At 43.9% G+C, this 11,527-nt stretch overlaps 1 long non-coding RNA gene across 1 annotated transcript; it reads right to left on the bottom strand.

Moving 5' to 3' along the window:
* Nucleotides 1–426: 426 nt before the first annotated feature.
* On the bottom strand, nt 427–9,921 carry LOC128340204 (uncharacterized). Its single transcript, XR_008313518.1, has 4 exons — nt 9,816–9,921; nt 8,300–8,340; nt 4,358–4,453; nt 427–707 (listed from the first exon to the last, which is right to left on the bottom strand). It is a non-coding gene; the product is annotated as an uncharacterized LOC128340204 (long non-coding RNA).
* Nucleotides 9,922–11,527: the final 1,606 nt, after the last annotated feature.

Raw genomic sequence — 11,527 nt, 5'->3', positions numbered from 1 at the left:
GATGAAGGGCAGCGCTGTGCCTCCTGGCGAGCTGCCCAGGTGGAGGGGCCTCCTGGTCGAACACGTGAAGCGTGAAGAGGAAAGGAGGCTAGGGATAGGTGCAGCAGACGACCAGGAGGAGGGGTCTTGGTCGCAGGCTGGCACTGCGCATCCCACCCCCAGCAGCAGCAGCAGCAGCACTGCCACCACCCCCACTTCTTCCCAGTCCAGTGGCGTGGTTTCTCCGGCAGTGGGACCAGCAGAGCAGCCAGTGCGACCTCGAACCACCACCCGGTGGCTCAGGGGCTATGCTAGTCTCATGCCGGGGAGGGACAGGACAGGACAGGACAGGACAGGACAGGTGCAATTCACTGTGCCTGTGCATGTGTGTGGGGAGATACATCATTGCATTATGTTTCCAAATGAAGATCGGGTCATGTTTGCAAGTTGATTGACAGCATTTTATTTGAAGATTGTGCTTGCCCATACATAGATGCGGCGATCTCATGCCACAGAGTCAGACAGGAAAAGAAATGTCCAGAGACACGTGCGTGCTGCCATTCTCTTCTTATCTGCCATCATCATCCGTTACTCTTCAAAGCTGTGTGGGCGAGGAGGGGGCAACAACAACATGCAAAGCCTTGCTGCTCCACTTGCGGAGTGTTGTTGTCTTGCATGCGTCCTCCACATGCTATGCGTGTTCCCTCCTGGCTGTGCCTGTCTGTTTACTGTAGTGGGCGAAAAAAGTTTGGATGAGGTGAGGTTCAGGGCAGGGCACTGTTGCTGGACTTGGAGTGGGATATGGGGCAGCAGAGTGGGGTGGGGTGGGGTGGTAGTGCCTAATGGGTGTAGACTGCCACCCCAATTTCAGGGGGGTGGGAGGGACAGAGGGCTGATTTTTTTGTGAATTTCTGAAGTTTTTGTGTCTTTGGGGCAGATGGGGGGGCAGAAGGTGTATCTGCCCCAAAAGAGTGGGGTGGGGTGGTAGTGCCTAATGGGTGTAGGCTACCACCCAAATTTCAGGGGGATGGGGCAAAGGGCTGATTTTTTGTGATTTTTTGAAGTTTTTGTGTCTTTGGGGCAGATTGGGGGCAGAAAGTGTATCTGCCCCAAATGAGTGGGGTGCGGTGGTAGTGCCTAATGGGTGTAGGCTGCCACCCCAATTTCAGGGGGGTGGGAGGGACAGAGGTCTGATTTTTTGTGAATTTCTGAAGTTTTTGTGTCTTTGGGGCAGATGGGGGGGCAGAAAGTGTATCTGCCCCAAAAGAGTGGTGTGGGGTGGTAGTGCCTAATGGGTGTAGGCTGCCACCCCAATTTCAGGGGGGTGGGACAGAGGGCTGATTTTTTGTGATTTTTTGAAGTTTTTGTGTCTTTGGGGCAGATGGGGGGGCAGAAAGTGTATCTGCCCCAAAAGAGTGGGGTGGGGTGGTAGTGCCTAATGGGTGTAGGCTGCCACCCCAATTTCAGGGGGGTGGGACAGAGGGCTGATTTTTTGTGATTTTTTGAAGTTTTTGTGTCTTTGGGGCAGATCGGGGGGCAGAAAGTGTATCTGCCCCAAAAGAGTGGGGTGGGGTGGTAGTGCCTAATGGGTGTAGGCTGCCATCCCAATTTCAGGGGGGTGGGACAGAGGGCTGATTTTTTGTGAATTTCTGAGGGTTTTCTTGGGTGCAGCAGAGCAGAGTGCTAGATTGATTCATTCCCATACTCGTCATAGTAATTAAGGAGAGAGTGAGAGAAAAGTGAGAGTGTTAGGGTCATTTATTGTTGAGAGTACTATATGTTGCATGAATGAATGAATCAATCTAGCACTCTGCTGCACCCAAGAAAATCCTCAGAAATTCACAAAAAATCAGCCCTTTGTCTGATCCCCCTGAAATTGGGGTGGCAGCCTACACCCATTAGGCACTACCACCCCACCCCACTCTTTTGGGGCAGATCCACTTTCTGCCCCCCCATCTGCCCCAAAGACACAAAAACTTCAGAAATTCACAAAAAATCAGCCCTCTGTCCCACCCCCCTGAAATTGGGGTGGCAGCCTACACCCATTAGGCACTACCACCCCACCCCACTCTTTTGGGGCAGATACACTTTCTGCCCCCAATCTGCCCAAAGACACAAAAACTTCAAAAAATCACAAAAAAATCAGCCCTTTGTCCCATCCCCCTGAAATTTGGGTGGTAGCCTACACCCATTAGGCACTACCACCCCACCCCACTCTTTTGGCTCCAGGGTCCTTTTTGCTGATCCGAATCGATTCGGATTCGGATTCGGATTAAATCCGAATCCGAAACGAATCGGGGGTGATTCAGGTCAGCAAAATTCGGACACAGAACAGAACAAAGGTGATTCGGCTCGAGTCCCGAGCTGAATCACCGAAAACCCAAAATGCACACCCCTAATAAATTCACTTAAGCAATACCAGAAGGCTCAGCCTTTACCATAAGGAAATTTGTACATGCTCTTGCTAGTTCCATTAGGAAAATGGCTATTTGTTTCAGTGTCTCTAGTAGGGATGTGCATGAATTGATTTTTTAATTTATTTGATATGTACCCAAACCAAATCACCCCCAATTTATTTTGAGTCCGAATCTGCCCCCCACAATCACTCCAGATTCAATTTGCCCCCGAATTTTCCAAATCCAAATTGATTTGATGCAAAAAGGGGTTCTGGATTAAAAGAGTGGGGTGGGTGAAGAACGCTGCCGCCCTGCTGGACTGGTTTGCAATGGAGCACTGGTGGTGGGAAAGCAGAGGGAGGGGCAAGTGCACCTCTCCCACTCTTAAATTCCCCACGCGTTCAAACTGGCAGAACCACTGGTCGTTCAAACCAGTTCCATGCACATCCTTATCTGATAATGCCCAACACAGGATCTAATGTCCAATACGATGCACAGCCCTAAAACTCACCTTGCTCCACGCTTTCTGCACAGAATCAGATGCCCCAGTCCAGCTATATCTGCATGGAGCCAGGCTTCTACATAGGTAATCCTAGTTGCATGCGGAAATATGCATGCAAAGGGATCCTGTACTGGGCATCCAGAGAAAAAAGGCCCACCCAGGCATGGGCATCTGTAGGAGTTTTTCTGAGGGGGTGCAAAAGCTGCAATCCTATATTCACTTACCTGCAAGTAAACCTCATTGAATTCAACAGGACTCACTCAATCCAGGGGGGAGATGCACTCCTTGCCCCTCCCCCTCTGGACTCCCATGCACCCAGGTCTTTGCAGCCTTCCTAAAGCTATACAGGAACCAATTCCAACTTAGTGCAAACTCAGGGTGCAATGTTGCATCTTCTTAAAGGGGGTGTTAGAGTTTAGAGATTATTTATCTACCCCACCTGCAGCAGAAGTGGACAAGTAAGAAGAGCACTGCTAATTAATATTGTCTGGAGACATGGAGTTAAATATCTAAGTAAATTAGTTTATTTAGGAAATACATCAGAGAGGTAGATAAGCCTAGCACTTAGCTGCTTACTCCATCGGGAAAGAGGAAAGGAAGAAGATGGAAGTCAGTCTCTCAGGCAAGAGAATGAAACTTCAGAATATCAGTCTAATAAAGAGGAATCAGAGTATAGAAAGCATGATCAGAGAGGGATCCCCTTACTTACTGTTATTACTTACCCCAATGCCGCTAGTGCCCAATAGAGTTACTAGTGCTAAGAGTTGATGCCATCAGGCACTGCATCTCCAATGTGGTCAATCCCGTTTGCAGTAATATCATATCACTAAAGTATTTTAGATCCTCAGCTATCATCAGGTCAGTATTGCCTGAATGAAGCTACGCCTTTTATTCACTCTCATCTTGGGCCACAATGTCTTCCAGACACTGAACTGCAGTTCAAAAACTGAACTGCAGCTCCTGGGTAGCAAGAAGGAACAGTTTCAGCATATTCACAACATCTTCCTCCAAATCTCCAGATAATCTCCCATAGCAGCTTCACATACATGTTTAAAAAAAAAAAAAAAGGTGGCAAGAAGCAGATACCAAGATACGCCATGAGGCAAACCCCACAATGACGAATTTAAGTCTGCCAAGATTATCTTCTGAGAGTGTCTTGGGAGATACTAACTGAATTAAAACTGAATTACTACACCATGAGGACACTGGATCCCTCGTGCTACCAGATTTCCACAGTTTCCATAAAATGTCAATCCTGATTGGGGTGGTGGGGGGATGGTTGCTTAAATCTTCTCTCAAATACATAAGTGTGTGTGTTGAGGGGTGGGGGTTCACATTCACATTCTTCAGTGCTTACACCTAAAGGTAATGTGTGCTGTTGAGTCACTCTCTACCCCTACACATCACTTATTTACTGTATTTTTAAGCTGGTTATAATTACTGATAATAAATACTGTGCACATTTATAATTCACTCATACATCACTGAAACATTGTAGTTTTCCAGAAAACAAGGTTTTTCTGAACGGGTATGTTTTTTTCATGCCATGACAGAAGCCTTATTCCTCTTTCCTCATCTGTAATGGTGAGAAAATATTTATATTTAGGATTAACAGTTGCACGCTCACTAAACAAGCACCATCAATAATTTTCACTTTGATGCTTTTTATGATAATATACTGTAATTGGATTCAGCAGTAAATCCAAACACAACTCTAAGAAATGAAGCAGCAGCTTGATGAGGCATATCATAAAATGATTTTAAAATATGCTTATTGAGGAGAAGATGCCAGGAAGTTTATAGTTTTGTTTCTTAATACAATCTAGGCACAGAAATGCAGATACTTTGGGACTGGATCCATGCCATTCTAGTTTTGACCCTACTTGTTTATTCGCAGGTGGATATTGTCTACCCTATTTTATGAGGCATGTGGATAGATTAAAGTAAGACATAATCTACATGGTTATCATGGTTATTGAAAATAAAGTTATTTGAAAGCAGTGTACACTTATCTATATGTATTCCTAGGTTTTGAAATAAAGGGCAGGATCTACACTATAGGTGCACTTACATAAATATACACATACATATACATATATCTATCTACACACACACACACACACACACACACACATCTCTAAGTGTTTTGCACAACTATACAATGTTACACAACTGCTAATGGAAAACCTTTTCTGGGATAAATATGAAATTGTGCAACGTGTGGCGCAACAGTTAGCTAGCATCTCTTGTTACACTCGAGGTAGTGCAATGTGTGTTGTGCAACCACAAGCAAGTATCCTATAGAAAGTAGTGGTGTGCACAGAACCGTGAATACCAGTTCGGTTCAAATAAAACTGGACTCAAACCAAACTGGGCCCAGTTCGAATCCATGCACATCAGTTCAGGCCCAGCTTGAAGGGAGAGGCAGTTTGGAATACACACACACACACCTTACCACCCGGTCCACCAGCCTCTGGGCGGGCTGCTGTTGTGGCTACGAGGGGGTCTCCAACGGTCCCCACTGGCCTCTCCTGGTATTTTAAGGCCAGTTAGGCCCATTTACAGGCCTTATCACCCTCTGTCTACTTGCAGAGGCCATTTTAAAGACCGCCATGTGTGCACAATGGCCATTTGTGTAGCTGGCTCTAAAAAGACCAGGGAAGGCCAGCATTGGAGACTCCCCTTTGGCTACCACAGCACCCTCTAGAGGCCACCGGACTGAGCGGTAAGTTCTGTTTTTTAAAAAAATGTTTTTAAACCCCTGAGCTGGCCCAGGGAGTTCAGCTTGAGGTCAAGCTGAATCAGACCGGACCCAGTTTGGTTTGAGGATAAGCCGTTGAACAGGCCCAGCTCGATGGCAAACCAGCTTGACATCCAACTGGTTCACACATCCCTAACAGAATGATAGATGTAGTGCATTATGTATTGTACAACCATTAGCCAGTGCTTCATATTGCACTAGTGGAATAACTAATCTGAAATACTTTCTTCATAAAACATCCTTAAGCACTGTCCTGATGCTAGCAAAACAGCATTGTACTAATACAGGGCTGCACAACATGGCCCTCCATCTATTTTGGAAGTACAACTCCCATCATCCTCAGCCTCAGTGGCCAATAGTCAGGAATGTACTCTCACATATGCAGGAGGGCTGAAGATGTGGAGCCTGCAGTAATACAACACTAGTCTGGATCTTGCTCATTTTAAAAAATAGATTACTGTCTATTTCTGTTTATTGGATGCTCCTCTCTCCACTAGGGGAAAATTTCAGAGAAGGAGTTCCTAAATGCCCAGGCAGGAAACCTCCTCTTGGTTTCCAAAAATTAAGCCCAGGAAAGGTGCCTGAAATGGGGGTGCAGGTTGGCTTGGCAAGGGTGGGGGGACCCTAGAGCTTCTACCCAGGAAATAGGTCTGTCCAGGGAGGCAGGGGCAGAAAGCCTGAAGGCCAGGTCTACCTGCATTTGGGAAATCAAAGAGGCAGAAAATCGGGAGGTCAGGTGTACCTATAGGAAATTCTAATCTGTGCAGATAACAAACATTGCATAGGGCATGATCCAGGCAAGAGTTATACACCTTTAAATCCCATGAATTAATTTGTAATTCTCATGAATGTCAAGTCTGAGTCCTATTCAGATTTGTTATCTCAAGGAAAGATAGTTTTAGGTAGCTACAACTGACACTGATCAATATAACTGCTAACTGAGCAAAGAGGTGATTTAAAAAGTGGTGATTGTCTTTATATAGCAGGGGGATAGCAACTGGCCTTAGCCACCCCCAGCATAGCATCCCTCCAGTGGCTGTTGCTGGTGTCAAACATCTTTCTATTTTATTTTATTTTATTTTATTTAAGCCCATTGGAGACAGGGAGCCATTTTATTTATTTGTTTGTTTATTTCTATATAAACTGCTTTGGGAACTTTTGTTGAAAAGTGGTATATAAATATTTACCACATTAAATATTCATCATATTAACATGGAGGTGTTCCTGTGATAGTTATTTGGTGTATGTATTTCACCAACTTTATGGTCAACATATACATGACCTTAATTTAATTAATTAATTAATTAATTAATTAATATTTTTCTATGTCTACCCCGCTCTTCCTTCAAGGAGCCTAGAGCCCATGTTTTATGTTTATCCTCACCACAACCCTGTGAGGTAGGTTAGGTTGAGACAGAAGCAACTGGCCCAGAGTCACCCAGTGAGTTTCATGGCAGAATGGGTATTTTCACCCAGGTCTCTCTGGTCCTAGTCCAACACTCTAACCACTACACCACACTGGCTTATACTATACTATACTATACTATACTATACTATACTATACTATACTATACTATACTATATTATGTCATACTTATCAATTATGAGAATTTGAGTGGTGGCGATTGTATAATTGAAATTACCAGTCCAGAGTCTTGTTTCTTGTGATTCAGTGAACTGAGATTTAAAGAAGCAGTAGCTCTTTCACCAGTTAGAAGAATTTTGTTTAAGGATGACTGGGAAGTGCCTCCTTATAATGGGGACTACTAGAACACCATAAGGAATTTATAAATATGAAATATGAAAATGACAAATACCATATTTTGGGGTAGAACCGCCCTGGCGGTATGTTTTTAAAAGTTGTTTATCACTGCCTGCAACTTTTACACCAATGCAGCATTTACACTTGAATTCAGGAGCAAGCCCAAAAAAGTGCTTCCTCTGGATCATGACCTGGCCATGCAGGGGCCCATGCGCTTGCGTGGCAGCCTCCAAAGTAGCCTCTGTGATGAGGGAAAGGCCCAGAAAGAACCGAAGACCGCCCGAACCAGGTGATTTAAGCCATAACAGAGACCAGGAGAGGGAGGGAGAACCTTCAGGGACACCTCTCCCCACAGCCTCAGAGAAGACCCCTGGAGGGGATAAGTATAAAAAAAAATAAAAATAATCATGAACCCTTCCAAGCCAAACTGAAATGAGGGCAGGGGTTCGAGGCAGGCAAAACCGAACCGGGCCAGCCAGTTTTGTGTCCACCCCTAGTATTTATATACCACTTTTCAACAAAGGTTTCCCAAAGCAGTTTGCATTGAAATAAATAAATAAAGTAAGTAAATAAGTAAATAAATAAATAAAATGGCTCCCTGTTCCCAAAGGGCTCACAATCTAAAAAAAGAAAGATAAGATAGACTCCAGCAACAGCCACTGGAGGGATGCTGTGCTGGGATGGATAGGGCCAGTTGATCTCCCCCTCCTCAATAAAGAGAATCACCATTTAAAAAAGTGCCTCTATGCTCAGTTAGCAGGGGACTAATTTTGTAGTTCATCTCTTAATGATTTCTAAACTCATTATTATATATAACTGGAAAAAAGATTCCCTGATTTTTAAAAACCAGCGGTTGTATAAAATTTGACACATTCTAGTCATGGGGGGGGACGACTCACCAGTTGATGGTAGGCAAGAATCAAGGTACCACAGCAGATGTCTTGATGATGTAAGCACATTAACAATAACAAAAACAAAAACTAAATTTAAAAGACTGTTTTATGTCAGTGCTAGTGAAAATTCAAGAGACATAACAGTATATTGTGAATTGTAGAAGTGAGCTACTTTGTAGATTTATACCTCCAATTCCTATCATTATCATTGTGCTCAAATTGAGTTTGAAGTGATATCTAAAATTACATTTAATCACATATCTTTCTTTTTAAAAAAGAATCCTCAGTAATCAAGCTCCTTTTTTATTCATCATATACTCTTTTACCCTCTAATATCCTCTAATCAACTTACTTGAACATAAATTCCATTGAACTCTGCCACACTTTCTTTCAAGTAAATGTGTTTAATTTCAGGGTGCAAGACTGTTATTCATCCAGTTAGGTCTAGGTTCTTTTCCTTTAAGTTTTTTTGATCTTGCTTGTTATGCAGATTGATGATAATCTATGTACTGTTGATTTAACACATTCTTTTTCTTTAGCAAAGAAACTTAAGTTGAGTTTTGTTTCCTTTGAAGGAAAAGTTATCAAGAATAGATTGCTCTGAGGAAGATTCTTACCAAAACATACTGGGCTTTTGTGGTGAGCAAGCTGGTGGGATTGGGACCAGTTTTACAAGCTCAAAAAGCTAAGCTTAGGCTTGATTCTGCTGAGCCAAAGTAACTGAATGGAACTGTTTATTCTGTAGTCAAGGCTTGGCCAGAGGGAAAACTCCCCCCTCCCTGCCTTGAAGCTGTTTGTGCACTGTGCTATGCTAATGTTAATCATGGGAGCTAGCTTGAAACTTGCTAAGAGTAATCATATCTAGAAGGTCTTAGGAAACCACACTTGATATCAGTACCTACATATTTTAGGGGTACATATTATTCACACAGTTAGCTGCTGAATCTCTTTGCATGCTATCTCTTAATAACATTTTCTTGGGACTTGAAGGCGCCAACTAAGTTTTGAGAGTGACCACAAGCCGGTCAAGCTGGGCATAAACAGGGATGTTTCCATCTGGATTAGTAAACAATGTTAGGCCTGACCTCACCATGAAAGGCTCCTGACCAATATGGTGAAAGAGAGTCAAGGAGGGAGACCGGGATGTTTACATTAGGATGGAGACATAGAAGAATTGATGTGACTGTCTTTGATTTGAGATATGACAACAGGCTTGGGAAGAGGGTATAAAAGGGACATACCTCCCCCATACACAAGGAACGGAAAACATATTCAGACCCCAGTGGAGAAGTAGTATGTGGGCCCTATCAAGGGAGACACATGCTCTTGCCCTTTGGGGTAGTATGTGAACCCAAGTCTGTAAAGGCCACCTATGCCTCATAGTACTCCTGCATATTTCACCTATACGGCCTGGACAGCCCACAGTCTTTTGGTGCAATCCTCAACGCCTCCTGAGGACTACAACCAGTAATTATTTACCTACCAAAAATGCCTTCAGATCAGCCCTCCAGAACTAACTTACCTTATCTCCCTCCTTTCCAACTGTGAAATCTCTTCCTCCCCTACTTAAGCACACTTGCTTCGGCTTGTTCTCCTTGCCATCCCCTCCCTCCCTCTGTCCCTCCGCCCTTCTCTCCCTCTGCTTTTTGCTCATCTGTTAGCATGTCACTTGCCATCGCTCTGTTCCCTCCACCCTTCCCTCCCTTTGCTTTTGGCTCATTTATTAATACGTCAGAATGAGCACCCAGCCTCTCCCTCCTTTCTCTCAGCCTTTCAGAACATTGACAACAAGACTGGGCATTCGCTCCCCTCGCCACTCCGCTCATGCTGTGACCCATGACTAGAAGCTTTTTACAAAATGTTTTCATTCTGTGCTGGGAACAGAGAGATAAGACTGACCATTGGTAGGAGACAGAGTTTGCCAGCACCCTTAAGTAGATAATGAGCTGGGGTTTAGGACTCCTTGCATCTTAGGAAGTGAAAATGAATTTCAATTGCTAGGAGTTAATAACAAACTGCTCTGTACTCTGAAACATTGCACTACACTGAAACACTGATGGATTGATTGCGTGCCTAATTGCTGAAATGTAACCATTGCCTTAATAACGCTTTAAAAACTACAACTGTGTGTGATGTGTCTTCTCCCCCTTCCCTCCTGACTGCCCATGACCTCAGAACCAGGAGTAGCCTCTGTTGGCTAAAGTTGGGAGGGGCTATGGGCTCTTCTTCTCCCTGGCAGGGAGGGGGGCTGCAGCCTGCTCACAACACTTTCTTTATATACATCACTCTGAACATCTTTCTAATTTGAGCTGTCTTTGCCAAGGTTCTGATTTCTCTAAACTTTTGCTGTTTCTGTTACTGTTGATTATGTTCCATCATGGTTTCTTTTAGGTCTCCTAAGACTTTGGATAACAACAATAAGAGAACAGGAGTGAAAAATTGTCTTTGTTCTGGCGCTCATTTACTGTTAAAAGAGCTATCACCATTTAGAAAGGCAGGTTTCATTCAGATCCAGCAGGAATGAGCTTCATTATTCTACTGGACAGCCAAATCTGATTCGTTATATGTTATTGTGATGTCATCATCCTATATGATCCCTGATTGGCTGGCATGATACAGGAAAAGGAATGAGATAAAATTACTGCTGGAACAGCTGTAAGCCTTCATCATGAGACTGGTAACATTACTGCTCTGTCTGCAGTCACATGAGCTTAAGGGTTAGGAGAAGATGTACAGAAAGCATATAGAAAGATGGGCTATGCTTCAGAGCAACTTTCCAAAAAGGGCCTGTATTTACTCACAGGGTTTAAGAGCATCCCTGAACACTGTTCTATGAGTTAGCTTAAAGGTAAAGTTGTGCCCTCGAGTAGGTGTTGACTCCTGGCAACCTCAGAGCCATGTGGTTTTCTTTGGTAGAATACAGGAGGGGTTTACCATTGCCTTCTCCTTCACAGAATGAGATGATGCCTTTCAGCACCTTCCTATATTGCTGCTGCTCGATATAGGAGTTTCCCATATTCTGGGAAATATACCAGCAGGGATTCAAACCAAATTAAATACTTTCTCATCCCAGTCCATCCAGCCCCCCCTTTTTTGGCTGGGGGGGATGACAAATATACAAAGAATGTCCCTTCCTTTAAAATGAATAGGAAACCCTTTGGTGCAAGAGTCTCTGAGGGCTGTGGGGCAGTATTCAAGTTGTTCCCAGATTGGCATAAGGTAATAATCTCTGTC

This window comes from Hemicordylus capensis, chromosome 1, assembly GCF_027244095.1.
Source record: "Hemicordylus capensis ecotype Gifberg chromosome 1, rHemCap1.1.pri, whole genome shotgun sequence".
Lineage (NCBI taxonomy): Eukaryota > Metazoa > Chordata > Lepidosauria > Squamata > Cordylidae > Hemicordylus > Hemicordylus capensis.
The sequence above is the reverse complement of the archived record's forward strand: the minus strand, read 5'-3'. Positions and strand labels throughout refer to the sequence as shown.